Source organism: Tenrec ecaudatus, chromosome 9 (assembly GCF_050624435.1).
Source record: "Tenrec ecaudatus isolate mTenEca1 chromosome 9, mTenEca1.hap1, whole genome shotgun sequence".
Lineage (NCBI taxonomy): Eukaryota > Metazoa > Chordata > Mammalia > Afrosoricida > Tenrecidae > Tenrec > Tenrec ecaudatus.
Window position 1 is genome coordinate 156,625,677 of NC_134538.1, and position 6,464 is coordinate 156,632,140.

The 6,464-nt window shown below is 40.3% G+C and overlaps 1 non-coding gene across 1 annotated transcript; it reads right to left on the reverse strand.

Annotated features, from left to right (window-relative positions):
* Nucleotides 1-3,285: 3,285 nt before the first annotated feature.
* On the reverse strand, nucleotides 3,286-3,421 carry LOC142457670 (small Cajal body-specific RNA 7). Its single transcript, XR_012786367.1, has one exon.
* Nucleotides 3,422-6,464: the final 3,043 nt, after the last annotated feature.

Sequence of the window (6,464 nt, forward strand, 5' to 3'; positions counted from 1 at the left end):
TTTATTTTCTAGTCACAGTGACATATTTATATAAATTTTATATAAAGAAGTAATTTAATATTAAGAAGGCATCTCAGCTCAGTTCAGCTTAAAGTCCATGGATCTGATGCTACTGGAGCCCTCTTTAGACTCATATACCTTCTGGCAAATGACGAGGAAGGCTGAACTGAGATTCAGGAAGCTCAGAGGCTGGTGGACACAGAGGCATGTGGATCCAAGGTCAGAGGGAACATAGCAGGGAAGGACAGTTCCCAGGGTCAGATAGTCCACTTGAGGTGCTCCAGGAGGCAGGCACAGAGTTCCAACAAGTTGGAAAGAGAAGGGACAGAGAGAGGAGGGATCTTCAGAGTCTCCATTATAAAAAGGCCACACCTCCCAGGAGGCATCAGACACACTCTTCCCTGTTCTGTTTCCCACAGGAGAGAAGCAGAGAGTGGCCGAGCTGGGACTGTGGAAGTGGCAGCCATTGGACCTTGGGAGACCTGGCTTGGTGGGTGTCCAATAGAAAGGGGCCCAGAATCACCATATATTTAGAACCTCGATGCTCATCTCACGATGACATGACAGGTTTCAATCTGCTGGGCAGGGCTCTGCACTTGGAGAATTGATCCAGGACCGTTCCCACCGGCACCAATCCCCAAGTTCAGGGTAAACAGCACAGTAGAATGGGAGGTAGAACGGTGTAGGACAACTACGGGTTGCAGCTCAAGGTGGAAATGTACTCCCCCAGACTCTTCATACTGACAGTGTCTGCAGGGCATTGTCATTGAGAAAATTGACGGTGGTGTCAGTCAGACTCCAGGAGGATGATTGACAATGTTGTACTTTTTTGTTTCTATGGGATTTTTCCCCTGCCTTTAGCATTTTTTCTTTTTGTTTGCCGGTTAGTTTGGTGCTGTTATTGGTGTAGTTGGCCTTATGGGGTTTAAATTTTGTCATATGATGACTGCCAAAGTAAACCTGAGTCGTTCATATTCCATGGACAAGCAGATGGATTCTGGGCTCCTACTGCACTCTAGCCCCAATCCATGAACAGTTAGTTCTGATAACACAGCCCTGCTCGAATCTCAACTTCATGAAATGATCACTGAAGATAAGGGTGCTACACAAAGTGTGATGAAGAAAGCAGACGGTGCCCGGCTAGCAATTGGAATAATGTCTGGGGTCTTAAAGGCTTGTATTCAAACAAGCAGCCATCTAAACAAGGAATCAACTAAGTCCACATGGAAAAAGCACACCAGCTTGTGTGCTCCGATGATGACAACAAACTTCAAATATGATGAAGGAAAAAGTGTCAGAACTAAAATTATGAACACCCAATTGTTAGAAGACTATGAGGGACAGAGGGAGCCCAAAACCCATCTACAGAGTAACTCGTTAGATTAAGCTGCTGGCAGACCCCTCCCAGCCACAGGCAAGGGTCTCAAACAGCCTTACTATCAGACAGAGATCATTGTAATCCCGATTATTCTGGATCCAACTTGATATTTGGTCAGTTGACCTCACTATTGACCCTTCCTGAATTTGTTCTAGGACCAAGTATCTCTGGTGTGTTCCATGGCAAAAATTTCTTCCCTGGCTTTTTTAAATATGGAGGGTGGTCTTTTCTTTCTTACACATTATTTATATTTTTATCTTAATATTATTATTGTTATTACCCTTACCACTTTATTTTGATTTTGTTTTTATTGTTTCTTTTGGGTTCCCAGTTTGTGAAGCACAGAAGGAGTGGATGCATAGAGATAATAACTGATGTAAAGGTTTATACTGGATGTAGGGGTAGGGGGTGGGTGATATGGAGGGTGAGGGGATTTCAGGAATAAACAACGAAGACCAGAGCAGGAGAGGGAGCATCAGAACCGACTGAATATACAACTCAATTTAAAGGCGATTTAACCATGGGGTGAGGGAATGTTCTAAAATTGATTGTGGTAATGATTGTACAATTCTTCTTCATATGACTGAATGACGGAACCACTGAATAGTATGATATGTAGATTAGGTGCCAATAAAAATGTAAAAAGAAAAAAAATGAGTCACCATCTTAGAAACCCACAAGGGCTATGAGTCAGAATTGACTCAGTGGAGGCGAGAGTGATAACAGACATTCGGCCTGCCCATCCTAGGTTTGGCTGTATTGATTTTCCCATTTTTTTCCATAAAAGGAAACTTGGTTATATTTACATAAGAATTTTTTAAAATAATACTTCTTGAGTGTTGTGCTCTTATGTAAGAGCGAATGACCAACAGCAACTGAAAAGGTGGTACAGGAAGCTTGGGAGGCAGTCAATTTATGGAAAAACTGAAAAGGCAGAGCAGAACAATTGTGTGATTTGAAGAATATGATCAATAACACTGAATTATATAGATAGAAACTATTGAATTGGTGTATTGAGTATTCTGAATTGGAATAGCTTGCTGTGTATATTCTCACCAACTGCTACAAATAATTATTTAAAATAGTATGACTTGAAAACATATCAGTATTGTCCTTTGTGACTTTCATTTGGGAGGCATGATATAAGTTCATTAGGTTTTGATGTATGCTTTTTTCTCCCATAATTAGATTACCAGCATCGGGGGGGGGCGGGGATATTGCATAATATTAGATAGATAGAAGAAAGGAAGGATGATGATTGGATAGTTCAGGTAGCAACAACTCAGGGCAACTTTCAATGCAATAGAATGAAATATTCCTCAGTCTTTTGTCATCTTTACAATTGCTAACAGGTTCCGGTTGATGGTGCCAATCCATCTCATCGAGGATCTCTATCACTCTCCCTGGCCCTCAACTTCCCCAAACATGTCTTCCTCCAGAGACTGATTTTTCCTGATAACATCATCCAAACAAGTGAGACAAACAATGCTCTATTGTATCCAAAAGGTCTCATTGCTATATCTTAATTGGAAGTTCAGATGAAACTTGTCTACCCTGAGTGATCCTGCTCCTATTTGAAATACCAGCGGCTTAGCTTCCAGCATCACAGCAACACACAAGACACCCCAGTACAACAAACTGACAGATAGGTAGTAGACGGATGTTTATTCTAACTTCCCTAAATCACCCTTTAAGCCATTATTCAATAATATATAGACAACCAATAACAAACTTTTAGATCACTCTATTATACAATTATTTCTTATCAAAAATAATACATGCACCACACAGGCTGCTTTATACAAATGATTTAAATAATTCTTTTGTTCTCTTGATGCTAATGTAGATTTTTTTCTTTTTCTTTTTTTCTGTTTTTTCTTTTCTTTTATCTTTTTTTTTCTTTTGGATCAGATCACAGGTCCAGGTTTAATGAACCTGTTAGAGATGTTCGGGCGCTAGGCTAGGCAGGTGAGCTCTTTTTGGGTTATAATCACTGGCTAATGTAGATATTTATAGTTCCTTTTATTCTGTGTCTTATCAACATGTGTACAAATGTCCCAGTGATTTTTATAGTGCATAAGTTGCCTTTAAATTTTGGGTGTTTTTTAAAAATCATTTTATTGGGGGCTCATACAACTCTTATCACAATCCATGCATATATCCATTGTGTCAAGCACATTTATAAATTTGTGACCATCATTATTCTCAAAACATTTTCCTTCTACTTGAACCCTTGGTATCAGTTCCTCATTTTTTTCCCTCCCTCCCCACCCCCCTTCCTTCACAAACATTTGATAATTTATAAATTATTATTATTTTGTCATGTTTTACACTGTCCAACATATCCCTTCACCCACTTTTCTGTTGTCCGTCCCCCAGGGAGGTGGTTATATATAGACCCTTGTGATCGGTTCCCCTTTTCTACCCCACCTTCTCTCCACCCTCCCGGTATCGCCACTCTCACCACTGGTCCTGAAGGGATCATCTGTCCTGGATTCCCTGTGTTTCCAGTTCCTATCTATACCAGTGTACATCCTCTAGTCTAGCCGGATTTGTAAGGTGGAATTGGGATCATGATAGTGGGGTGGAGGAAGCATTAAGAACTAGAGGAAAGTTGTATGTTTCATCGTTGCTACTCTGCACCCTGACTGGCTTGTCTCCTCCCGTGACCCTTCTGTAAGGGGACATCCAGTTGCCTACAAATGGGTTTTGGGTCTCCACTCTGAACTCACCCTCATTCACAATGATATAATTTTTTTGTTCTTTGATGCCTGATACCTGATCCCATTGACACCTTGTGATCACACAGGCTGGTGTGCTTCTTCCATGTGGGCTTTGTTGCTTCTGACCTAGATGGCTGCTTGTTTATCTTCAAGCCTTTAAGACACCAGACGATATCTCTGATATCTTTGATAGCCAGGCACCATCAGTTTTCTTCACCACATTTGCTTATGGCCCCGATTTGTCTTCAGTGATCGTGTTGGGAAAGTGAGCATAATGGAATGTCTGTTTAATAGAACAAAGTGTTCTTGTGTTAGGGAGTACTTGAGTGAAGGCCCAATGTCCATATGCTACTTTAATATTAAACCTATAAATATATGCACATAGATCTATTTCCCCATCACTATATATAAATATATGCCACATTTTTGGTCTTTTAGAAAAACCATTCTGATCATGTTATTTGTTAGGTATCATAGAATTGGTTCCAGTAGAATCTTCTGGGTCTTTTTACTTCAGCAAAATTTTGGCTATTAAAATTAAAATGCACATTTTTAAAATTAAGCGTTGATTATACTGAATGTAAATACTGAATGTAATCAAATACTGAATGTAAATACTGAATGTAATCAAATGTCTTTCAAGAACATGTTCCTTACAACTGAAGCACATTGTTCTAAAATTTGAAGTCTGCTGGGGCAAAGCCACCACACATGTAAAGGGTTAGCTTTTATTCTGTGCTCATATTCCTTGGTAAATTTGGTGAGATGAGGGTACATGCGAGACAGCTCCAGGCTGAGTAGAAAGGAAACCATTCCATGTTCTGCCCACACCACCAGACGAGACACAATGGACCGCTTCCTTCCTTTCCTATCTCTCTCATCCACCTGTCTGTCTTCATCCACCTGTTCTTGCAAGTTTTCACAGGATCAAGGGACAACTACATAACTAGTCTGTGCAAAAGTTTTTAATAGGTCGTCATGCTGGGATTAAGCCCAATGTGAAAGTTAAAATACTTCCCATGGTGAAAAAGATGTTGACTATTATTTTGTTAGATGTCTTGAGTCGTTTCCTATGTACAACAGAATGAAAGACCACCAGGCCTTACCACAGTCTCACAATGGTTCTCGTTTTGAGCCCATTTTTTCAGCCACTATGCCAATCCATCTTGTCAAGGGTTTTCCTCTTTCACTGTTCCTCTGCTTTACCAAACAGGATGTCCTTCTCCAGAAACTGATCGCTCCTGATAAACATGTCCAAAGTACATGAGCCAAAGTCTTGCCATCCTTTCCTCTAAGGAAAGGATGTACTCCTTCCAAAGCAGATCGGTATGTTCTTTTGGTAGTCCATGGAACTTTTAATATTCTTTCCCAGCACTATTCAATGCATCAATTCTTCTTTGATCTTCCTTATTCTGTGTCCAACTTTCACATGCATAGGAGGTGATTAAAAATACCAAAGCTCGAGTCAGGCCCATCTAATGTGCATAGTACATTCTTGATTTTTAATACTTCAAAGGGTTCTTGCCAGCAGATTTGCTGAATGCAGTGTGTCCTTTGATCTCTGGACTGCCACTTCCAAAAGCATTGATTGTGGATCCAAGCAAGACAAAGTCCTTGAAAATTTACTCTCTTCTCCATTTCTCATGATGTTACCTATTTGTCCAATTGTGAGGATTTTAGTTTTCTGTACATTGAGTTATACTGCACACTGAAAGCTACAATCCTTGATCTTCATCAGCAAGTGCTTCAAGTCCTCTCGTTTTCCACTAGCAAGATTGTATCAGCTGCATATCACAGGTTGTTGATTAGCCTTTCTCCAATCCTGTTGCCACATTAAAATATATATGTTTTTGTGTGTGTGTATATATATATGTGTATATATATATATATATATATTCCAGCTTCTCTGGTGATTTGCTCAACACAGCACATTGATTGTGTGGCAGTTACATAATCTGTCAATTTGAGCAAAGGGGTAGAGTCTAATCTGTCAATCAGGTCATAGCCAATGATGCCTCTGTGTTGGCATGGCCTTCTCCTAGGGATTCTGGGAACTCCTGTCTTCCTCCCCTTGAAGTGGGACATACACTGTACCTGCTTCACCTTCTTGTTGACAAGCCACATGGAGCCACGCTGATAGCAACCACAGCCGTGGAGATGTTTCCACCGCCACTGGATCCACAAGACTTTCCACCCACAGGCCTGTGATCTTCCTGAATTTGAGAACATTGCATGTGTTGCATGAGTCTGAAGAGGAATTTATAGACTGGTATTGGACATATGGGCTAATATCAGATTTATGGAGTTGATCTAGACTGAGCTGGGATATTTTCTTAATACATGATATTCTTTGATATAAAGCT